This window comes from Ranitomeya imitator, chromosome 3 (assembly GCF_032444005.1).
Source record: "Ranitomeya imitator isolate aRanImi1 chromosome 3, aRanImi1.pri, whole genome shotgun sequence".
NCBI classification, from domain to species: Eukaryota; Metazoa; Chordata; class Amphibia; order Anura; family Dendrobatidae; genus Ranitomeya; species Ranitomeya imitator.
The window spans coordinates 665,876,861-665,903,304 of record NC_091284.1 but is presented as its reverse complement, the minus strand read 5'-3'; the positions used below and the strand labels follow the sequence as shown (position 1 = coordinate 665,903,304).

General features: G+C 43.2%; 1 protein-coding gene across 1 annotated transcript in view; it reads right to left on the bottom strand.

Annotated features, from left to right (window-relative positions):
- ACVR1B (activin A receptor type 1B) overlaps window positions 1-26,444 on the bottom strand; it is a 70,056-nt gene that overhangs the window by 19,813 nt on the left and 23,799 nt on the right. The window lies entirely within an intron of this gene.

Genomic DNA, 26,444 nt, shown 5'->3' with positions numbered 1-26,444 from the left:
TGACGGATCCACCAAATGACGGTCGCAACGGCTCTGTCGCCCATAGGCAGCCATTCTAAGATATGGCGGACGCGACGGATCCGTCATGAACCGCCATTTCGGCGCAGACAAAAAACGTTGCAATGTCAGTCAATGTCTAGATGACGTCCGCAAAATTTCAACGGATCCATCACATGGCGGATGGAACGGACGACCATCCGCCACAATCCGTCGCTAATGCAAGTCTATGGGAAAATAGCGGATCCGCCAAAAAAAAAAAAAAAAAAAACGGCGGATCCGCCATTTGATGAAAACGGCGGATTCAAACTGACTGCCATGATTTTGCAGATTCTTTTCAGACACGACAGGATCAGCCATAGTGGCGTCCAGTGCAAATATATGGCGGATGTGCCAAATCTGCTAAATCCTTTCCCCTTGGGCTTCTGCAGACATCCATGAGACTGTCGGAGCACGGACCGCCCGCAGGACTCCCAACTTGTATGGAACAACCACAATGGTACATAGGAGGCCATCTAGTTCGGGTTGGGAGACCTGTGGACAGTTTGCTTTACGGTTCATGCTAGGATCAAGTCTCACGGACATCTGCAGGAGCACTTATGCCAAAATCACATGACCATGTATAAAAAACAAAAATTCCCAATTTTCAATCTGTATTGACATCAGCAGTAAAGGAAAAAAAAAAGACCAAATACAATCTCCTATGTTAAGAATTGCAATGTAGCCATATAAAATTAGATGCCATACTGTTGATTCATATAGGGTCAGATTTTTTCTGCACCCATTCAGTCTCCTCTAAAATACTGGACACTATAGAACGCAGTAATTTTCACAAAATGGACATCGATCTGTGTTAAACTGGTCATCTGAACAGCCCAATTCTGAGTGAAGTCAGTTTTTCCCACAGACAGCACTCACACCAAAAATACGGTCATGTGAACGTAGTCTCAAGGTTCAGTCCAACCAACAGTGCAATTTTTTGGTCCACAAAAGCCGGCATGCACTGCTGCCCTGGAGGGTATAATGGTGCTCCATACTCCTTAGATGCAAGTTGTTCAAACCTCCTGATTTTGGAAAGCCTGGATGACTCGATTGTATACAGAGGTATCACATCCCCACAGAGGACAGATTGATCCTTTGTTCCACAGGAGTGAAGCCAAAGGCAGAGGGGCTCGGACCATCTCAGCAATGCCTGGAAATGCGTATGGGCAAGTCAGCGAGAAATCTGGCGGCCCAGGGCATGGGATAGGGAGTAGGAACCCAATCGTGTATATTGGCCATTATTGCCCTAGTAAATTGCTTACTGAGAAACGGAATTAGGCTCATAATGAACCATAATGGTGATAAGTGTTGGCACCAGGACAGCGCGATCCTGAACTCCACAGGCGGGTGACTAAATCACTAATATGGGATTTCCTGTGCAGCACACATCTGATCACATAGTGAGAATTGTGATAACGCAATCTATGAAAGCCTATAAAGAGCATTGCATAACTGAGTCAGTTTACTGGAAATGTGCAAGATCAGATTTCCCATCAATGAGTTGAAACCTATTTTAAGGTTATGTTCACACCTTGCGTTTTTGCAACACTTTTTAATGCAAATTTTAAGCCGCTAACAAAAAACAGGTTTTATTTTTTTCTGCGTATTTTGCAGTGTTTTTTTTTTACTGCGTTTTTGTCAGGGTACAGCAAAACTTGATGTCTGCGTTTTCTGTACCCAATGCTTTCAATGGGTGAAAAACACTGCAAGAAGTGACACGCCGCATTTGGCAAAAACGCAACTTTCACAAAACAGTCTGGGAAGAAAAAAATATGCATGCATGAGATTTCTGAAATGTCAGACTTTATTGGTACTGTAAAATATAGCTGAAAATGTGCGTTAAAAAAAACTGCAAAAACGCAAAGGTGTGAGCATAGCCTAAAGGTCTCCTTACATTGATGAAATCCTGCAGGTACACACTCAAGGTTATGCAATGTCTTAATAATGTTAGAGTAGGTGCTTGGTAAGACCACAAGGCCATCATTAGTCCATACTGTAGTATACATACATAGGATATAGCACTAACATAGTAACATAGTAACATAGTTAGTAAGGCCGAAAAAAGACATTTGTCCATCCAGTTCAGCCTATATTCCATCATAATAAATCCCCAGATCTACGTCCTTCTACAGAACCTAATAATTGTATGATACAATATTGTTCTGCTCCAGGAAGTCATCCAGGCCTCTCTTGAACCCCTCGACTGAGTTCGCCATCACCACCTCCTCAGGCAAGCAATTCCAGATTCTCACTGCCCTAACAGTAAAGAATCCTCTTCTATGTTTGTGGAAAAACCTTCTCTCCTTCAGACGCAAAGAATGCCCCCTTGTGCCCGTCACCTTCTTTGGTATAAACAGATCCTCAGCGAGATATTTGTATTGTCTCCTTATATACTTATACATGGTTATTAGATCGCCCCTCGGTCGTCTTTTTTCTAGACTAAATAATCCTAATTTCGCTAATCTATCTGGGTATTGTAGTTCTCCCATCCCCTTTATTAATTTTTTTGCCCTCCTTTGTACTCTCTCTAGTTCCATTATATCCTTCCTGAGCACCGGTGCCCAAAACTGGACACAGTACTCCATGTGCGGTCTAACTAGGGATTTGTACAGAGGCAGTATAATGCTCTCATCATGTGTATCCAGACCTCTTTTAATGCACCCCATGATCCTGTTTGCCTTGGCAGCTGCTGCCTGGCACTGGCTGCTCCAGGTAAGTTTTTCATTAACTAGGATCCCCAAGTCCTTTTCCCTGTCAGATTTACCCAGTGGTTTCCCATTCAGTGTGTAATGGTGATATTGATTCCTTCTTCTCATGTGTATAACCTTACATTTATCTTTGTTAAACCTCATCTGCCACCTTTCAGCCCAAGTTTCCAACTTATCCAGATCCATCTGTAGCAGAATACTATCTTCTCTTGTATTCTTTATTTATCTTTATTTTTTTTTTATATATAGCGCTAACATATTCCGCAGCGCTTTACAGTTTTGCACACATTATCATTAACTGCTTTACATAGTTTTGTATCATCTGCAAATATCGATATTTTACTGTGTAAACCTTCTACCAGATCATTAATGAATATGTTGAAGAGAACAGGTCCCAATACCGACCCCTGCGGTACCCCACTGGTCACAGCAACCCAGTTAGAGACTATACCATTTATAACCACCCTCTGCTTTCTATCACTAAGCCAGTTACTAACCCATTTACACACATTTTCCCCCAGACACCTCTTGTGCGGCACGGTATCAAACGCTTTGGAAAAATCGAGATATACCACGTCCAATGACTCACCGTGGTCCAGCCTATAGCTTACCTCTTCATAAAAACTGATTAGATTGGTTTGACAGGAGCGATTTCTCATAAACCCATGCTGATATGGAGTTAAACATTATCTCATTGAGATAATCCAGAATAACATCCCTCAGAAACCCTTCAAATATTTTACCAACAATAGAGGTTAGACTTACTGGCCTATAATTTCCAGGTTCACTTTTAGAGCCCTTTTTGAATATTGGCACCACATTTGCTATGCGCCAGTCCTGCGGAACAGACCCTGTCGCTATAGAGTCCCTAAAAATAAGAAATAATGGTTTATCTATTACATTACTTAGTTCTCTTAGTACTCGTGGGTGTATGCCATCCGGACCCGGAGATTTATCTATTTTGATCTTATTTAGCCGGTTTCGCACCTCTTCTTGGGTTAGATTGGTGACCCTTAATATAGGGTTTTCATTGTTTCTTGGGATTTCACCTAGCATTTCATTTTCCACCGTGGAGAAGAAGGTGTTTAATATGTTAGCTTTTTCCTCGTCATCTACAACCATTCTTTCCTCACTATTTTTTAAGGGGCCTACATTTTCAGTTTTTATTCTTTTACTATTGATATAGTTGAAGAACAGTTTGGGATTAGTTTTACTCTCCTTAGCAATGTGCTTCTCTGTTTCCTTTTTGGCAGCTTTAATTAGTTTTTTAGATAAAGTATTTTTCTCCCTATAGTTTTTTAGAGCTTCAATGGTGCCATCCTGCTTTAGTAGTGCAAATGCTTTCTTTTTACTGTTAATTGCCTGTCTTACTTCTTTGTTTAGCCACATTGGGTTTTTCCTATTTCTAGTCCTTTTATTCCCACAAGGTATAAACCGCTTACACTGCCTATTTAGGATGTTCTTAAACATTTTCCATTTATTATCTGTGTTCTTATTTCTGAGGATATTGTCCCAGTCTACCAGTTTAAGGGCATCTCTAAGCTGTTCAAACTTTGCCTTCCTAAAGTTCAGTGTTTTTGTGACTCCCTGACAAGTCCCCCTAGTGAAAGACAGGTGAAACTGTACAATATTGTGGTCGCTATTTCCTAGATGCCCGACCACCTGCAGATTTGTTATTCTGTCAGGTCTATTAGATAGTATTAGGTCTAAAAGTGCTAGTAATTAGTCTGTTAATATGAGCAGAATATGTGAACCATAACCTAACGACAATGTCACTCCTTAAATCCCAGACGAAACCCAATACCTACACGTTTTACTACTTTATTCAGACTTCAAAAGACAAACCACATACCATGCAGTCTGCAAAATGGTTTTCTACAAAAACAATACTAGTAAAAAAAAAACAAAAAACTACTCAATGTGGTAAATACGGCATGTGGCTGCCTGGAGCACAACTACTGTAAGGCAAGCACACAGCCACGTCACGTCTCGGCCCTATTCTATTCATTCATCATTCTGACAAATATAAGAACACACCACTTTGTTAAAAATTACAATAACAAATCTAACGTTTTACATTGCAACTCCCCCCAAAATAGCATCTTTTACAACAAATCAGGTTAACCGCTGCACTGTAAAAGGTGTACATTATTTTAGTTATTTTTAAACATATGCAGCATTTGTTCGCATCCATTTTGTTTTTCTTTTTATCTTCTATATGCTGCAAGGTTATACAAAAAAAAAAAAAAATCAATCACTTTTCAAGGGTGAAAGAGCAATGTAATAATGCAACTATAAACATATCCGTTTCCAGTCCAGGCAGATGCTGCAAGTGAAACCGGCTCATAGCAGGGAACTCCGGCAAGACCTGAGGCCGCCGACATGTAAAGGATATAATTGTACAAGGACAGAGGAGCTGAGAGGTTGAAAACAGCGGCCATCACCACTATCCGCATGCTGACTTACAGTAAGTTGAATACAATGGTGAAGGAGGGGACGGCGGCTCCTTCCACCAATCAGCGTGTGCGCAAGGTGCGGCCAAGTCACTTCAATGTGCTGCCGCGGGGAGTCTGTGTACAAGGTGCAGCATGTGGGGGGGACCGAAGTGAGGCGAGTAGGTTTTTTCTTTTCTTTTCTCTCATATGTCTTTGGATTGTTACATGTGCTTATAGGGGCCAGGTGGGGGCTCATGCTATATATAGGGAGGCTCATGATGAATATACGGAGGCTGTGTGGGGGCTCATGCTGTATATAGGGAGGCTGTGTGGGGGCTCATGCTGTATATAGGGAGGCTGTGTGGGGGCTCATGCTGTATATAGGGAGGCTGTGTGGGGGCTCACGCCGTATATAGGAGGCTGTGTGGGGGCTCACGCCGTATATAGGGAGGCTGTGTGGGGGCTCACGCCGTATATAGGGAGGCTGTGTGGGGGCTCACGCCGTATATAGGAGGCTGTGTGGGGGCTCATGCCGTATATAGGGAGGCTGTGTGGGGGCTCACGCCGTATATAGGAGGCTGTGTGGGGGCTCACGCCGTATATAGGGAGGCTGTGTGGGGGCTCACGCCGTATATAGGGAGGCTGTGTGGGGGCTCACGCTGTATATAGGGAGGCTGTGTGGGGGCTCACGCTGTATATAGGGAGGCTGTGTGGGGGCTCATGCTGTATATAGGGAGGCTGTGTGGGGGCTCATGCTGTATATAGGGAGGCTGTGTGGCGGCTCACGATGTATATAGGGAGGCTGTGTGGGGGCTCATGCTGTATATAGGGAGGCTGTGTGGGGGCTCATGCTGTATATAGGGAGGCTGTGTGGGGGCTCACGCCGTATATAGGAGGCTGTGTGGGGGCTCACGCCGTATATAGGGAGGCTGTGTGGGGGCTCATGCCGTATATAGGGAGGCTGTGTGGGGGCTCACGCCGTATATAGGAGGCTGTGTGGGGGCTCACGCCGTATATAGGGAGGCTGTGTGGGGGCTCACGCCGTATATAGGGAGGCTGTGTGGGGGCTCATGCCGTATATAGGGAGGCTCATGATAAATATACGGAGGCTGTGTGGGGGCTCATGCCGTATATAGGGAGGCTCATGCTGTATATACGGAGGCTGTGTGGGGGCTCATGCCGTATATAGGGAGGCTCATGCTGTATATAGGGAGGCTGTGTGGGGGCTCATGCCGTATATAGGGAGGCTGTGTGGGGGCTCATGCTGTATATAGGGAGGCTGTGTGGGGGCTCACGCCATATATAGGAGGCTGTGGGGGGGCTCACGCCGTATATAGGGAGGCTGTGTGGGGGCTCATGCTGTATATAGGGAGGCTGTGTGGGGGCTCATGCTGTATATAGGGAGGCTGTGTGGGGCTCACGCCGTATATAGGAGGCTGTGTGGGGGCTCACGCCGTATATAGGGAGGCTGTGTGGGGGCTCACGCCGTACATAGGGAGGCTGTGTGGGGGCTCACGCCGTACATAGGGAGGCTGTGTGGGGGCTCACGCCGTACATAGGGAGGCTGTGTGGGGGCTCACAATGTATATAGGAGGCTGTGTGGGGGCTCACTATGCATATAGGGAGGCTGTGTGGGGGCGCACTATGTATATAGGGAGGCTGTGTGGGGGCTCACGCTGTATATAGGGAGGCTGTGTGGGGGCTCACGCTGTATATAGGAGGCTGTGTGGGGGCTCACGCTGTATATAGGAGGCTGTGTGGAGGTTCACGCTGTATATAGGGAGGCTGTGTGGCGGCTCACGATGTATATAGGGAGGCTGTGTGGGGGCTCACGCCGTACATAGGGAGGCTGTGTGGGGGCTCACGCTGTATATAGGGAGGCTGTGTGGGGGCTCACGCTGTATATAGGAGGCTGTGTGGGGGCTCACGCTGTATATAGGGAGGCTGTGTGGAGGCTCACGCTGTATATAGGAGGCTGAGTGGGGGCTCACGCTGTATATAGGAGGCTGAGTGGGGGCTCACGCTGTATATAGGGAGGGCTGTGTGGGGGCTCACTATATAGGGAGGCTGAATTGGTTCATACTGTATATAGAAGGCCGTGTCGAGGCTCATGTCGGCACTTACTTCTGCTCAATATTAAGCGATAAAAATGTAATTTGTTAATATTAACATTGAGCATAATTACCGGTAATTTCAGCCTATTGGTTCTGCCCTCCACAAAAGTCATGGCTCATGTGGCCTTTCAGAAAAATTAATTGCCCACCCCAGATCTACAGTGTACTTTAAATATACAACAAGGCTGATGTGTATGTACTGAGTGTAGAGACTGAGACCCTGATTCCAGTGATGTGTCACTCACGGGGTGGCTTGCTGCAGATTTGATTAATAAAAAAAAAATTAAAAAAATTAGCAGGAGATTTTCACTAGTAAACGTGCCATCAGGCAATCCTCTAGATTCATGAGTTCAGTATAACCCAATAATAATTGGCAGCTTTCTGCCCATGCACAGTGTACAGAGGCAGCAACCAGTGATGTGGGCAGGGACAGGTAAATAAAGAAACTGATTCTTAAAAGACATCAGTGTCAGGCTTCCTCCAAAGTGGCATCTAATTCACAAGAATGAAGTTTGCCTAATAGAAGCCATGGAGGTTGTCAGGATGCATCCTCTCCCCGTCCATACATGTTTGTCTAATATTTATTGTGCAGCATGGCGTCGCGGACCCTCCAGGACATCTCCCAGCAGATCAGCGCAGACACTTGGCTGGGAATGAAGTGTCAGTCACTTCTACACGGATGGAAGGGACAAATTCCAGAGTCTGCCGCCGTCCCAAACAAAATTAAGAATGACGTGGGCAGATGAGTGCAGATTTTATGTGAGCGGGGGATGAAATATAAATGAACATGAAGTCAATTCGATAGAAAACTGTGAAGTAAAGTATCAATCTACACCCTGGATCACATTAATTACCATCTTCACGTTTCTCGCCGGATGTGTCAAACAGTAATGAAGCTTGCAGCTCTCTGACTAATGCCTCATACCGTCCTCTTGTAACATTACAGAGTAAAGAGTCATTTAATCAATGGGAAAGAACAAGAAAAACAGCAATACATCACATACATCCCGCGGCCTTTTTATTAGGTGCACCTGCTTGTGAATGCCAATATCCCGTACGCCAATTATGTGGCAGCAACCAGATGCATTAAAGCTGCGCAAGTCCACCCTGCTCTGGAGTTTTACATTAAATCGCCTCCCTCCACTGGTGCCGATTTGGGAACACAGTCTGCGTCCCTCTGTTCCACAGGTATGGCCCCCACCACTCTGACAATGATGCAAATCTCCCACTAAAACAACTGTGCGTGTAAGACAGAACTTCTCTGTAGGGTTCATTTCCACTTGCGAGAAAAATAACGGTCCGTAATCTGGACCGAAAAAAAGGGATGAAAAGTATGCGATTGTCATGCGAGTTCAATGCGATTTTTTAATCGCACCATTCGTTTTACATCCGTATGCAATCCGTTTTTTTTCTCTGCAACTATTTTTATACAGTCATTTACAAGACCATTTACAATGTTCTATGCCACAGAATGGTAAGGTAAAGACACAAAAGAGAATAGTAAAACCAAAAACACTCAGTTTGAAAAAATGTTGCAGTAATCCGCAAGTGCTAGTAAAAGATGTAAAAAACAGGGTATTTGGTTGATACGTTTTTTGCAAAAAATGTATACTAAGCTGCTCTACCAATCTTCACGGTATACCCTTATCAGAGCAGTCCTAACTAATGTATGCAATCCCTGTTCACACAGGTTATATACAGATGATCAGGTTTTTAAATACATCAGATAGGGATTGCATACATTAGTTAGGACTGCTCTGATAAGGGTATACCGTGAAGATTGGTAGAGCAGCTTAGTATACATTTTTTGCAAAAAACGTATCAACCAAATACCCTGTTTTTTACATCTTTTACTAGCACTTGCGGATTACTGCAACATTTTTTCAAACTGAGTGTTTTTGGTTTTACTATTCTCTTTTGTGTCTTCAGGTTTCTTGGTGGTGTGTGAACATGATCATACAGACTTGTTCACTGTGCAAGTAGCCCATGTGTTCCTGTTTCCAGAATTGTAAGGTATCAGTAAAAAACGTAAGGAATACGGATGGTCCGTATTCCATGCGTTTTTTTCTCGCACCCATTGACTTGTATTGGCGAGTCTCGTCCGAGACTCGCAGCACTACGCAGCATGCTGCGATTTCTCAGTCCGATTTCGGCTGAGAAAAAAATAAATAAATTAAAAAAAATAAAAATAAAAAAAAAAAATCGCAAATGAAAAGACACCTATTGAATAATATTGGTCCGAATGCAATCCGATTTTTTATCGGATTGCACTCGTCCGTTTTCCTCGCAAGTGGAAATGAGCCCGTAGTCTGAAATTGGACCTGCCCGATCAATACCCCCCAGCCCCCCATCAGTAATTTATCCAGGGCTCCCATATACATTAAGGTAATGTGTATGGAGGACTTAAAAGTATCACTGCAAGAGTCTGGGTTTTTTTTTTCACTGCTGGAGTGCTGTTTTAAACCCAAGTCCCTTGATCCCCAAGCGGAGCTGACAGAAATGGAAGACGCCAGGAGAATATGAGGTTACGGGCAGGGGACTTAGATTTAAAACACGGCTCCAGTGGTTAAAATAAGAAAAGCTGGAGTTGTGCTTTAATTTTATATCTCCAATTGTAAGCATGCCGCATTTTTTGTCTCACTTTTTTTCCCCGAGTTTTCATGAAATTGCATCCACTTCGCTTGTACGGAAACGCAGCAAATTTTATGCACAAAAATGCAGCCAAAAAACACAGCATTTACACTACGTGGGAACAAGATCTAAAAGATCTGTGGATTTTAAGCATCATTTCAGATTTTTATTTGTAGAAAAATTATAGAATAGGTAAAAATTACATGGGAACAAATGTAAATATTTGATCCAGCATATTTTTGAATCCAGTTTACTACGAATACAAAGTACTGAATATAAATATATCCTTTTCTATGTAAATTGAGTAGCGTATAAATCATCTTTGCACTGCATTACCCGCCGATCAAGTGGGAAACAGCCAACATTGTGGCCAACTACCTGCAACCACACAGATTGCCCAAGGATGGAGTCTAGCGACAATCTTAATGTGGTGGGTAAGAGGAGCACAATACACATAGGACCTTGGTACAAGTTTTTGCTTGTTTTTTCCTTTAAATAAGCCCATCCTAAATGAAAGAAGCAATTCAGCCATGTGTGAACCAGGGCTCAGTTAGGTGATCACTATATCCAGCAGGACAATAAATGGGAACAATTCTTACTGCACCCAGGTCTATATGATCCTTCATGTGTCTAACCTAAAAATGAAAGGGCTAAAATCCTGTGGGGCTTCAAGATCCAGACGGATAGGCAGGTGTTGGCTGACCAACCAGACACTGGTTAAAAAGGTATCAACCACTGAGGACCACTAAATATTTTTCTATCTACTGGCTAACACGGTACCAAGATATTTATCTTTCCTGTATCAACCAGACATTGTGATAGTAGACAAGGATCAGAAGACAGCAATGATTATAGATGTGGCAGTGCCAAGTGACCGCAACAAAGGAACTTGAGAAGCTGGCGAAATACCAGGGCCTCAAAGGAGAACTGGAGAAGATGTGGAAGGTGAAGGCAACAGTAAGGCTATGTGCACACGTTCAGGTTTTTTTGCATTTTTTTCGCGTTTTTTCGCTATAACGCTATAAAAACCTCATTAAAAACGCATAAATTATGCATTCTATCATTTAGAATGCATCCTGCATGTTTTGTGCACATGGATGCGTTTTTTTCCGTGAAAAAAACGAGCATGTTCATTACTTTTGCGGATTTTCTGCGTTTTTCCCCGCAATTCTATGCATTTGGGAAAAAACGCACAAAAAACGCACCAAAATCGCAGTAAAAACGCATGCGGATTTCTGGCAGAAATGTCCGGTTTTTGTCAGGAAAATTTCTGCAAGAAATCCTGACGTGTGCACATACCCTGATTCCAGTGGTGATAAGGAGCACTTGGAGCAGTGACCCCTAAGGCTACTTTCACACTTGTGTCGTGCACTGCACGTCACTATGCGACGTTGCGGCGTACCAATGCAAGCAGTGAAAGCGCCGCACAACGGGGGCAGCGGATGCATTTCTCCAGCGCATCCGCTGCCCCATTGTGAGGTGCAGGTAGGCAGGGGTGGAGTTCCGGCTGCACATGCGTGGTCAGAAATGGCAGACACAGCGCAGCAAAAAACGTTACATGTAACATTTTTTTGCTGCCGGTGGGCCGCCACAACACGACGCAACCGTCGCAATATGTCGCTGTTAGTCTATGACTAGTCTAAACGACGCATTGCGACATATTGAAAACGACACTAGGCTACTTTCACACTTCCGTCTTTTAGAATCAGTCACAATCTGTCAAAGTGTTGAAAAGACGGATCCTGTGCAGGCTGTAAAAAACGGATGCACTGGATCCTGTTTTTTGACGGATCCGTCGATGCAGCAGCTGCAGGAAAAATGGGTTAAATTAAAAGAATAGAAATCCATCCAGGCATGCTCAGGGTAAAAAAAAACAATCTGTTGCTGGATTCTGTCATTTGACGGACAGCAACGGTCCATAGGCTTCCATTCTAGCCAACGACGGACGCCACAAGATCCGTCGCTGTACGTTTTTTAGACGCAGACAAAAAAACGTTACATTGAACGTTTTTTTCAAGATGACGCTCCACCAAAACACGACGGATCCGTCGCACGACGGATGTGATGTGTGGCCATCCGTCGCTAATACAAGTCTATGGGAAAAAACGGATCCTGCGGGCACATTTGCAGAATCCGTTTTTTTCCCAAAACGACGCATTGCAACGGATCTGAAAAGACGGAAGTGTGAAAGTAGCCTGAGTTGGGAAAATGGCTACAACAGATCCCAGGAGCTACATCTGAGCCCTCTGTCCAGAAAAGCACAATTCTGGGAACAACCAAGATCCTGCACACAACCCTCAAACTCCCAGGCCTCTGGCAGAGGAGCCGAGAATGAGAAAGGACAAAAAAAAAAAAAAAAAAAACCCCTATCGGGGGGTGAGAAGGAAGATCTATATAGATATCTGATCTATGCCGAATTTTTAACATTGGAGTCTATGGACAATGTATCCACATCCATTGCCCTTTATTACTAACAGACCTAGCAAGAAAAAAAACATTTCCTTGTTAAATCCATTAGAAATTGACTATTGATGCTGCATTAACGGATACGTTGCCCATAGAGTGTTGAAAGAAACAATCGGCAGAGATCAGTTAGTGAGTAATGGACAAGGCCGGGATCACACATGCGAGAAACACGTCCGTGTCTCGCATGTGAAATCCAAGCTGTGGCGCCGGCACTGTGGAGCGGAGCGTGCGGCCACATAGCAATACATGGAGCCGCACGCTCCGCTCTGGAGTGCCGGCGCCAGAGCTTGGATTTCACATGTGAGACACGGACGTGTTTCTCGCATGTGTGACTCCAGCCTTAGGCCGGACACACACACAACGTATAAAAAAACGGTCCGTTTTTGACGGAGGAGAATCGCAAAAATTTTTACAAAACAGTGATCCGAGTGCAGTGCGAGGATGCGATTTTCTCGCATCAAATGATCCGTGTGACATCCGTATGGCATCCGTACTGCGTGTTTTTATCGCAGCCTTGCAAAACCAACATACGCCAATACAAGGGATCCATGTGTCAAAAACAAACAAAGCCTGGGAGCTTTCTAGGTAAGTTCCCACGATCTATGAACATCCAGCAGAGGGCGCCTCACCGCAAATGAAGCTAAATATAGATCATTGATCTATATTTAGCCTCATTCTCCGGGGTTTTGCAGCAAGGAGTAGCATTGCATTAGCAAAGTTCCTGGCTGCAAAATATTTTAACCCCTTCAGAAGGATTTACATCGTTGGACGTTACAGATCTGCGGAGGGTAAGTATATTGTTGGTTTATTATGTTTTTTTACTTACAGAACGAGGGTCTTCAGTGACTGGATTGGGCGTAGAATAAAATACTCCAACAACCATTGTTTTTATTTCATTAAAATAATTTTAAATATTGTGTTTGTCTTTTATTTAACCCTTTCATTCAATTGGATTAATAATGGATAGGTGTCATAATTGACGCCTCTCCATTATTAATTAGGCTTAATGTCACCTTACAATAGCAAGGTGGCATTAACCCTTCATTACCCCATATCCCACCGCTACACGGGAATGGGAAGAGAGTGGCCAAGTGCCAGAATAGGCGCATCTTACAGATGTGCCTTTTCTGGGGTGGCTGGGGGCAGATATTTTTAGCCAGGGGGGGGCCAATAACCATGGATCCTCTCCAGGCTATTAATATCTGCCCTCAGTCACTGGCTTTACTACTCTGGCGGAGAAAATTGCGCGGGAGCCCACGCCAATTTTTTCCGCCATTTAACCCTTTATTTTAAGAGCTAGAACGGCCAAATTTTGCAGATACACTCTACTGACATTAGTAGTGTGGAATCTGCAAAAAAAATGGAGAGAAGACATGGTTTACTGTATGTAAACCATGTCTCAAATCATGTCGGGTTTTAGGAAGGAGAAAGAAGAAGCCGGTAATTGAATTACCGGCTTTCAAGCTGTATAGCGCTGGAAAAAATAGTAATATATACACATATATGTGTCTACTGTATGTATGTGTGTATATATATATATATATATATATATATATATATATATATATATATATATATATATATATATATATATATATATATATATATATATATATATATATATATATACACACATACACAGTATATATACATATATTTTTTTCTTTTTGGGACACATGGATCATTTCTATAGCGGTATGTTGGTTTTGCAAGCCTGCGAGAAAACCACGCAGTACGGATGCCATACGGATTACATACGGAGGATGCCATGCGCAAAAAACGCTGACACACCCTGCCTACGGAGGAGCTACGGACCACTATTTTCGGGACATTTCAGCGTATTACGGCCGTAATATACAGACCGTATTTTCATACGCTGAGTGTGAAGCCGGCCTTATACCCCAGAAAATACTATATAGAGATATATATAGAGATATATATGCACTACCTAGGTTAATATGATTAATCCCCACAGTTTTAAGTGTGCCCTAAAAACTCATTTGTTCAGATTGGCCTACCGCCTCAACACATTAACCTAACTATCCCTGTGTGGCCCATTCAAAAAAAAAAAAAAAAAAAATCAGGTTCCTCGCAACGTGTTCTCATACACTTTATGCAGTATTAGCCCTCTGTGTCTGTACTGCTACATACTTAGGCAGTTAACTGGTTCATGCAGCTTTACATGAACACCCGAGCCTTACACTATGGCCGGTCCTTACACTAAAGCAATTGTTACCATCCACCTCTCGTGTCTCCCCTTTTCCTCATAGTCTGTAAGCTTGCGAGCAGGGCCCTCATTCCTCCTGGTATCTATTTTGAACTGTGATTTCTGTTATGCTGTAATGTCTATTGTCTGTACAAGTCCCCTCTATAATTTGTAAAGCGCGGCGGAATATGTTGGCGCTATATAAATAAAATTATTATGATATATATATATATATATATATATATATATATATATATATATATATATCTATTACAATATTCGCATGTCTCACTGACAGATTGTATATATGTTTTCATGAATATTTGAGCCCATGGATCCATTCTATGTCCATTTTGCAAGCGGGCGAGAAAATCTCGCTGTACGGATTACATGCGGAGGATAACATGCGTAAAATACGCTGCCACACCCTGCCTACGGATGACATACGGATCACTGTTTTGGGATAATTTCTGCGTATTACGCATGTAAAATACGGACCGTATTTCCCCACGCTGAGTGTGACTCCGGCCTAAGACTGAACGGATTTCCAATGCTTGGATTGGAAACTATTTTTAATACAACAGAAAAGTGACTGTTACCAATCATAAAATCATTCTGAACATTAATAATACTTCTATCCAGCATTCAAAGTGCTGGAAGAAAATTCTCTATCTGCGCTGGCTTATAGGATTAGTCCTGGGATCTGCAAGGTCAAGGAGTTTGTGTTGGCAAATCCCAATCACCTGTATTGTAATTGCCCCAGCACTGATCACTGCTTTTGTGGCAATGATATGCCGTGCCGGCAGCGGATCATCATCATGGGCACCATTGTAAGGTCCGGCAGACAACCTCTTTAAATTGTAAACGTTAAGGGAGTTTAAACTAAATATACTATATTCTACTTCTGTAGCAGAGATCTTGAACATTATAATCCGTGAATGGAACCTTCATATTTAAATTAAAAAAAAAAAAACTTGGGACAGACACAGTCTTGGCCATCTTCTGGGCTATACACACTGGACAAAGCAATGAGGCTCAAGGAAAAATAGTAAACAACAAGATCTCAAATACAGATACCATCATAAGTATTCGGGATTAGAACACCTCGTATATACGTGGGTAGTACCCTGCGGAGCTCCCAAACAACATTAATCCACCAGAACATGGAGCATATACACCACTAGAAATCAAAGAAGAGTTTGTCTTTAGAATGAACTTGTATTCTGGCTGGATCTTTACCGTACAGCTCGTTCTTTTAGAAGGGCTTCCAGGTTTATATCCAAATAGATCTTATTAAAAAGCTCAGACTACTGTACAATGGGAGACCATCAAAAGGCACAGAAGGGGTGTATATTATTTCAAATGGATGCCAACAAATGTATTAAAAAAAAAACACATTAAATTAGAAGAGAATGTTTTCTAATGACCGGAGTGAAGTCCATTGTATACAGTTAGATCCATTTTCCCAGAATCGTGCCGCTGAGTTTGGCACAGAAGAATGGAACGCTGTAAAAACATACAAGGGCGAGCGACAGGTCCCTGCACATCACTTTGGGGTGGTGGCTTCGGAGACGACCTCGCCGGCTGCTAGCATGGATGGGCAGAGCTGCAGAACGCACAATATATAGGCATGGCGTGTTATCCATTCATTGAATAGCCTGTTCTTGCTTTTGGCTTGGTGAAACGATTCTCTCCCTCTACACATTGTCCTCGTCTTCATTGCACCAACCTCACCCCATTACTGAGCGCAGAGGTTGCACAATACATTCCTGCTGGGGAAACGCAGCAGCATTCTTTCCCTGGCGAGGTCGGAGCTGTAACAATAGTGGCGTGGATTGTGCGCTCTGATGTTACCGGGATTCCAGCAGACGGATTTTTGGCTACAGTGAGACAGACGTTAAAACATTTGTAATTGTGACACCATTAACCCATGGCTGACAGCCACGGAAATCTGCTTTCTGCAAAGCGCCATGAAATCCGTGACAATTCACAAAGGTATTTTTTTTTTTTTTTAAGCACTTATTTTACGCTTTTAAAAGGTGTTTTTATAGTGGCATTTTTATTTAGCAATATTTTTTGTTTTAAAGCCATTTCCAGCTTTTTTTTTTCTGGTACCCTAAAGAAATCTAAAAGGTAAAGTGAGGGGGAAAAAAAACTAAATGTAGACATAAGAACGTAGTAAACCATCATAGCTCAGGGAAAGCAAAAAAAAAAAAAATCATACCAAGAAGAACATAGAAAAAAAACATTGTAGCCACAAAAAAAAAAACACTGCCAGAAGCTGCATTTTTTAAAATAATTGAAGCCACTGCAACTTAATGCATCACAAGGTAAAAAATACATTAGCACCGTATTTATTTTCGTTAAAATAAACATTTGGTCACATCAGAAAATACTAAAAACGCTGAATATTCAGCACATGTGAACATAATCTAAGAGCCCTAATAGGTGACAGTTTTAGAAGTCAATGGGCCAAGACCAATAAGGAAAAAAAAATAAAGCAATAAAATAAAAAAAAGTTTAAAGGTGCCCTAAGCGATTGCAGTGCTCAAGCGGTTTAGACAGGCCAACGGGACAGAACGATTGTTAACACGATTGTTCTGTGCACATCGAATATCACTTATCTCAGCAACTCACATGACAATAAGAAAAAGTGTAAAAATCATCTCACCCAACAAATGAGTACTTTGCTCATTCGTTAGACAATTGGCAGTCCGTTTAAACAGGTCATTAATAAAGAAATGATTATTTCCTTAGTGTGAATGCACCCTAAGGGTATGTGTCCACGTTCAGGATTGCATCAGGATTTGGTCAGGAGTTTTCATCAGTATTTGTAAGCCAAAACCAGGAGTGGAACAATTAGGGGAAAAGTATAATAGAAACATATGCACCACTTCTGTATTTATCATCCACTCCTGGTTTTGGCTTACAAAAACTGATGGAAAATCCTGACCAAATCCTGATGCAATCCTGAACGTGGACACATACCCTTAGGCAGTTTGTTCCCAGTGTTTTCACCCATTGAATGCACTATAGAAAAAGAGGCAAAAATACTGCATTCAAATACCCTAAAGGTACCGTCACACTTAACGATATCGTTAACGATATCGTTGCTTTTTCTGGCTGTAAGCACAGCGGCCGGAAAGCAGAGCGGTGATGTCACTGCTCTGCTTTCCGGCTGACCGACGCTCACAGCCAGTACAGGAGGAGTGCAGAGAAGCAGAGCGCCGGGGACAGACAGCGGTAGGTAAGTATGTAGTGTTTTTTTTTTTTTTTACTTTTACGCTGGTAACCAGGGTAAACACTGGGTTACTAAGCGCGGCCCTGCGCTTAGTTACGCGATGTTTACCCTGGTTACCGGGGACTTCGGGATCGTAGGTCGCTGGAGAGCTGTCTGTGTGACAGCTCTCCAGCGACCAAACAGCGACGCTGCAGCGATCGACATCGTTGTCGGTATCGCTGCAGCGTCGCTTAGTGTGACGGTACCTTAAGGCTATGTGCACACGTTGCGGCTTTGACTGTGGAATTTTCTGTGCAGATTCTGCATTTCTTGGCAGAAAACGCCGGTCAGAATCTGCACTTTTGTTTGCGGATTTTGGGCTGATTTCTTCCTTTTTTTAACCCCTGCAGATTTCTATTATGGAATGGGTGCAAAAATGCAGCAGATGCACAAAAAAGAATTGACATGCTCGTTTTATGAATCTGCTGCGTTTTCCATGCGGATTTTTACGCACCATTAGCACAGCATTTTTTTTTTCCATTGATTTTACATTGTACTGTAAATCACTTGCGGATCTGCAGCGTTTCTGCGCGGAAAAAAATGCTGCGGTTCCGCAGGAAATCGGCGACGTGTGCACATAAAACAACAAGTGGGAAACGCAGTATGAATTAACCCCTGAGCCCAAAGAAGAGAACCAAAAGCTACCAAAATATATCTTATTTTATTGAAAAAATTCAAAGAAAAAAAGGTTTGGTACATACAATACAAAGAATACCCAGAGGAGATCAGAATACCACCCACAGCCATATAACATGAATATGTACCTGAGAACAGCAGATTCAAAAAAGGAGCATGTCAATTCTTTTGTGCAGTTCTACTGCGTTTCTGCACCCATTCCATAATAGAAATCTGCAGGGGTAAAAAAAGTAAGAAATCCGCACAAAAATCTGCAACGTGTGCACAGACCAAAAAAAGGAGCAGATTCTGACCTGCGTTTTCTGTCAAGAAATTCAGAATCTGCACAGAAAATTCCACAGGCAAATCTGCAGCGTGTGCACATAGCTCTGGCTATGTGCACACATTGCGGATTAGGTTTAGGAATTTCTGGTGCAGATTCTGCCTCTCCTGGCAGAAAACGCACCTGCGGATTTGTCGATTTTTGTGCGGTTCCGCAGCGGTTTTTGTGCGTTTTTGCTGCGTTATTTACCCCTGCGGTTTTCTATAATGGAATGGGTACAAAAACGCTGCAGATTCACAAAAAAGAATTGACATGCTCGTTTTATGAATCTGCTGCGTTTTCCATGCGGATTTTTACGCACCATTAGCACAGCAAAAGTGACATGCTACTTCTTTTAAACCGCAGCGTATCCGCAGCGGATTTTCCGCAAAGTGTGCACAGCATTTTTTTTCTCATTGATTTACATTGTACTGTAAATCAATTGCGGATCTGCAGCGTTTCTGCACTGCAAAAAGCGCTGCGGATCAGCAGAGAATCCGCAATGTGTGCACATACCCTTAGAGTTAGCTCAAGCTATTATATGCTAAGGCATTGTCAAATATGCCAAGTATAAGAGGTGGAATTTAGCTATTCAATAGTGCCCTGACCGGGCATACACCATAAGCCGTCCTCATAAAACATGAATCATAAATGACATTACCTTAAGGCCGGCTTCACACTCAGCGTATGAAAATACGGTCCGTATATTACGGCCGTAATACGCTGAAATGTCCCGAAAATAGTGGTCCGTAGCTCCTCCGTAGGCAGGGTGTGTCAGCGTTTTTTTGCGCATGGCATCCTCCGTATGTAATCCGTATGGCATCCGTACTGCGTGGTTTTCTCGCAGGCTTGCAAAACCAACATACCGCTATAGAAATGATCCATGTGTCCCAAAAAGAAAAAAAAAAATGTATATATATATATATATATATATATCATTAGACACATATATGTATATATATTAATATTTATTCCAGCGCTATACAGCTTGAAAGCCGGTAATTAAATTACCGGCTTTTTCTTTCTCCTTCCTAAAACCCGACATGATTTGAGACATGGTTTACATACAGTAAACCATGTCTTCTCTCCATTTTTTTTTGCAGATTCCACACTACTAATGTCAGTAGAGTGTATCTGCAAAATTTGGCCGTTCTAGCTCTTAAAATAAAGGGTTAAATGGCGGAAAAAAATGGCGTGGGCTCCCGCGCAATTTTCTCCGCCAGAGTAGTAAAGCCAGTGACTGAGGGCAGATATTAATAGCCTGGAGAGGGTCCATGGTTATTGGGCCCCCCCCCTGGCTAAAAACATCTGCCCCCAGCCACCCCAGAAAAGGCACATCTGGAAGATGCGCCTATTCTGGCACTTGGCCACTTTCTTCCCATTCCCGTGTAGCGGTGGGATATGGGGTAATGAAGGGTTAATGCCACCTTGCTATTGTAAGGTGACATTAAGCCTAATTAATAATGGAGAGGCGTCAATTATGACACCTATCCATTATTAATCCAATTGTAGTAAAGGGTTAAATAAAACACAAACACATTATTTAAAATTATTTTAATGAAATAAAAACAATGGTTGTTGGAGTATTTTATTCTACGCCCAATCCAATCACTGAAGACCCTCGTTCTGTGAAAGAAAAAACATAATAAACCAACAATATACTTACCCTCCGCAGATCTGTAACGTCCAACGATGTAAATCCTTCTGAAGGGGTTAAAACATTTTGCAGCAAGGAGCTTTGCTAATGCAGGCTGCTCCTCGCTGCAAAACCCCGGGGAATGAGTCTAAATATAGATCAATGAGCTATATTTAGCTTCATTTGCGGTGAGGCGCCCTCTGCTGGCTGTTTATAGATCGTGGGAACTTGCCTAGAAAGCCTGGGAGCTTTCTAGGAAATTTCCCACGATCTATGAACATCCAGCAGAGGGCGCCTCACCGTAAATGAAGCTAAATATAGCTCATTGATCTATATTTAGACTCATTCCCCGGGGTTTTGCAGCGAGGAGCAGCCTGCATTAGCAAAGCTCCTTGCTGCAAAATGTTTTAACCCCTTCAGAAGGATTTACATCGTTGGACGTTACAGATCTGCGGAGGGTAAGTATATTGTTGGTTTATTATGTTTTTTCTTTCACAGAACGAGGGTCTTCAGTGATTGGATTGGGCGTAGAATAAAATACTCCAACAACCATTGTTTTTATTTCATTAAAATAATTTTAAATAATGTGTTTGTGTTTTATTTAACCCTTTACTACAATTGGATTAATAATGGATAGGTGTCATAACTGACGCCTCTCCATTATTAATTAGGCTTAATGTCACCTTACAATAGCAAGGTGGCATTAACCCTTCATTACCCCATATCCCACCGCTACACGGGAATGGGAAGAGAGTGGCCAAGTGCCAGAATAGGCGCATCTTACAGATGTGCCTTTTCTGGGGTGGCTGGGGGCAGATATTTTTAGCCAGGGGGGGGGGGGGGCAATAACCATGGACCCTCTCCAGGCTATTAATATCTGCCCTCAGTCACTGGCTTTACTACTCTGGCGGAGAAAATTGCGCGGGAGCCCACGCCAATTTTTTCCGCCATTTAACCCTTTATTTTAAGAGCTAGAACGGCCAAATTTTGCAGATACACTCTACTGACATTAGTAGTGTGGAATCTGCAAAAAAAATGGAGAGAAGACATGGTTTACTGTATGTAAACCATGTCTCAAATCATGTCGGGTTTTAGGAAGGAGAAAGAAAAAGCCGGTAATTGAATTACCGGCTTTCAAGCTGTAAAGCGCTGGAATAAATATTAATATATATACATATATGTGTCTCACTGACATATATATATATATATACCTATTCTATGTGTACACATTTATTCTACCTATTGGACTGTAAGCTGTCAGTGTGATTTTACTGTACACCGCACTGAATTACCGGCTTTTCTCTCTAACAGCGCTGCGTATTTCTCGCAAAGTCACACTGCTTGTCCGTGTGAAATCCGTATTTTTCACGCTTCCATAGACTTTCATTGGCGTATTTCTTGTGCAGTACGGTGACAAACGCAGCATGCTGCGATTTTGTACGGCCGTAGAAAGCCGTACAATACTGATCAGTAAAATACGGCAGATAGGAGCAGGGGCATAGAGAATAATTGTGCCGTATTTTTTGCGAGTTTTACGGACGTAGTTTCTGCGCTCTTACGTCCGTAAAACTCGCAAGTGTCAAGCCGGCCTAAAGCTGTAGATCCCTAATGCGTTTAGGTGATAAATCAGATGGTGCAGGGTGATCTGAATCTCCCCTCTCGTCCCGACAAGCGTTTCACCCTTAGCTTCTTCCGGGGGCGGGCCGGGGCGAGCGTCGGGGCAAAAGGGGAGAACCAGATCACCCTGCACCATCTGATTTCCTTACCCGCATGCAGCCAGCGGGTAAGAAAAGGGTGAATCAAACACCCGAAAACTCCGCCCATATGACCGAAAACCGGTCCCGCCAAATTCAGGTGACAGGTTCCCTTTAAATCTACAGACATTTAGGATTAAAATAAATGTTACTAAAGTATTAAACGGGTGGCCCAAAAGTATGTGATGGAGCTGAAAGGGACAATTACCCAGAAAATGCATCTATTTCAGCTGAAATTCCGTCATTAAGATAAATGGATGGCCAAAAAGTATGTTGTTCATGCTAACATTTTCCAGCTTCACATTTTTGGCAACACTGCCATGAAATAATCAAAATAATTACACATAAGCATGGCTGAAAAAATCCCAGGAGGGCCATACACAAGCAGTACTCGTCCTGGAGATCTCCAGCCGTCCCCGGGCTACAAGGAAGGCCATTCATTTCATCAGCTGCCATATAGTACTACTACCTACAAATCTCATACTGGCCACAGCTTTCCAAGAGAAAACCAGCGTTGGGGGTGCAAGGAGCGGCACTGGTGTGTGGGTTTCCGTTACTGCATGCCTCCTCCCAACCAGACTTTGGTCTGTAGGTGAACAGGACTAAATAAATGACTCCATTTGGACAATACGAACTTCATCGAGTTACACTTTTTAAGTTTAAATCTATATAGATATCATGAGCAAGACAGTAAATAGGCCATAAATTGCATACAAAGCTAGAAGAAGCAGAAGACATATTAAAAATATAAACGTTGTCTTAATAGTTCAAATAGGAACACACATACAAGACCAGATTCTACTTGTAGGCTGATGAGAGATAACGTACCATACCTTCAGGGTACACAGTCAGATACAAGAGATAAATACAAGGTATATACAGCCCTGTATGACCTAGATGTTACTGACGTATACCGATGTAATAAAAGGCATCATAGTGAAAGCATGGTAGTAAATACCAGAATACAAAACATAATACAGATCCATAAGTATATTACGTAAACTCTCACCAGTCCATAGAAAACCGCCCCGACGTGCGTTTCGCATCAGCTTCATCAGTTTTTACTTTTGTTACATTCTTGTCTAGAATACAGTACCACCATGCTCATAACGAACGGAACATTACACTAGACTAATTGCTCTGCCTGCAGCCCGATTCGGTCTGGGATATTTCTCAGCAGACCATCAATCTCTCAGCACTAGCATGTTGGCATAATCAGAATAACTAGACTGCTCACATCATAGATGTATCAATACATAAATGCATGAGACTAACAGCGTACAGATCAGCTATGATACATCATCTATAATCATCAACAGCTCTTGCTAAAGTCCCGTCCCATCCTAAAACGTATCTCCTCCATTTTTCAATAGTTTTCAGCATAAATTAATTACACGGTGCTGCAAGGTCCATAGATGCTTACTGTAACTACATTGCAGGTAATATCATTAGTATTGCGGCACAGGCTATGGTAAAGGGTCTAGATTTTCTGCGACAGGAAATTTCGCTGCATCCGTTTACCTTTTATGTGCCGTCCACATATCAACCGAGCCAATACATCAAGCCCTGATCAATGTCTGAAATGGATAGACCAAGGCCAGAGCGTTCCTCTCCGTGATCTTATGCACCAGGGAGAGGTGTAGCCAGACATGTCTGCGGGACAAGACTCGGCAGACAGGGGAATGAGGATGGTATGTGCAGATAAGCCTATACATCGGGTCGCTTTCAGAAGACATAGCACATGCCTTAAATAGGAACCGCGCCGAATTCCGATGGCAGCCAGGCCGCGGTTACTGTACCCCGATACAATACATGAGCACACATCTGCCTCCCAGACTCCAGCCAACTTCTCGTCAATAGATCATGGCTGCCTGTCTGCGTATGAAACCCAACCTTCAGGGACCGGTTTTGACATGTCTGAACGTCAGATTTCCAGACAAAGAATGGGAGCTTTGTTCTGCTCAGTTATGGAGAATGGCATTTACGGCAAGAGGAATATTGCCCTCAGCGACTGAGCATGAAAGGCACGCAGGTGCTGCTCCAGTCTCGCCACCAGATAGGCGGCCTCGTTAAACCAGACGGCTGCAGGTGCACCCCATATGACCCGAAAAAACCTCAGCAAAAATCAAAAGAATTAACGTTATTGTTCTGCCAATACAATGCACAGAGATAAAAAAAATAAAATCAGAGAGGGGTGATGGATCACACACAGCATTCAGGGGGCTTGCGACCTTTTCATATTGGGATGGATTTCAGGCCTCAGAGCAACCAATTACGACAACTACAAGCGGTGGGGAGTGCATATAAAAACGCAAATTTAGCAAATCAGAGATGAATGGCATGAAAGGACAGGCTCCAATATTATAGATATAATACAAGCTACAGCAAGTAAATAAGAAAATCATAAACATCATCGGGTACTTAAGGCCCCTTCACATTAAGCGACGCTGCAGCGATACCGACAACGATCCGGATCGCTGCAGCGTCGCTGTTTGGTCGCTGGAGAGCTGTCACACAGACCGCTGTCCAGCGACCAACGATGCCGGTAACCAGGGTAAACATCGGGTAACTAAGCGCAGGGCCGCGCTTAGTAACCCGATGTTTACCCTGGTTACCATCCTAAAAGTAAAAAAAGCACACTACATACTTACCTACAGCCGTCTGTCCTCCAGCGCTGTCCTCTGCACTCCTCCTGTACTGGCTGTGAGCGTTGGTCAGCCGGAAAGCAGAGCGGTGACGTCACCGCTGTGCTTTCCGGCCGCTGTGCTCACAGCCAGTACAGGAGGAGTGCAGAGCACAGCGCTGGAGGACAGACGGCTGTAGGTAAGTATGTAGTGTTTGTTTTTTTACTTTTAGGATGGTAACCAGGGTAAACATCGGGTTACTAAGCGCGGCCCTGCGCTTAGTTACCCGATGTTTACCCTGGTTACCGGCATCGTTGGTCGCTGGAGAGCTGTCTGTGTGACAGCTCTCCAGCGACGCTGCAGCGATCCGGATTGTTGTCGGTATCGCTGCAGCGTCGCTTAATGTGAAGGGGCCTTAAGTACCCGATGTTTACCCTGGTTACCAGTGAAGACATCGCTGGATCGGTGTCACACACGCCGATTCAGCGATGTCAGCAGGAGTCCAGCGACGAAATAAAGTTCTGGACTTTATTCAGCGACCAACGATCTCCCAGCAGGGGCCTGATCGTTGGTCGCTGTCACACATAACGATTTCATTAACGATATCATTGCTACGTCACAAAAAGCAACGATATCGTTAACAATATCGTTATGTGTGAAGGTACCTTTAGTAGTGATGAGCAGATGTGCTCCGATAAGGTGTTATCAGAGCGTCTTCGGCGTGCTTGAGAAATATGTTCTAGACCCCGCAGCTGCATGTCTCGTGCCTGTCCAACAACGCAGCCCATTTTACTCACTTATATATTGCCATCATATCCCACAGCGCTTTACAGACATCATCTCTGTCCCCATTGGAGCTCACAATCTAGTTTCCCCATCAGAATGTGTTTGGAGCGTGAGAGGAAACACAGAACCAGGAGGAAACTCACAAAATGGGAGAACATACAAACTCCTATAACTACATTTAAAAAAAAAAAAAAAATGATGATTTAACATATACATTGTATGTCAATTTACCCTGCAATGGTCAGTGCATATTTCTAGAATTCGTAAGATTGATCCTTCATGAAGAAAGCATTGGCATGAATACTGTGCCTCTTGGCATCAATATGCTGAACGTGGTGTGAAATCATTAGTCTAATATCTTTTATGGAAAACTGGCCTGTGTAAATGAGCCATAATGTGCACCTGGAGCTTGGGAAAACAATACATAAATCCTATGTAGTCTGTCTGCATGTTAAACTAAGCAGCAGCTACAATATGTTCCAGCTGCCAGATTTATGGGGTTACAGTGTGACCTACAATGAGACGATGGCTGCAGTTATGGATCCATACACAGCATTTAGTACTTGTGGTTCTGAGAAGAGGAGACCAGCGACCTACAGCAAGAACTTCATCAAGGCGCATTAGAAATTCCTGTTTATTTTTTCTTTCCGATACATGTATCGGCTGCCCACATATATAAATAGAGCAGGGGGACAAAGAGGAAAAGAAAGAAAAGGCCAATCTGTCGGAATTTTCATTCCCTGGACCAGAGGGCTCTCAAGAGTGAGTGAGTGTATAAGAAAATATATATATCTCTATCTATATAAAGATTATTCTGTATTTTCATGA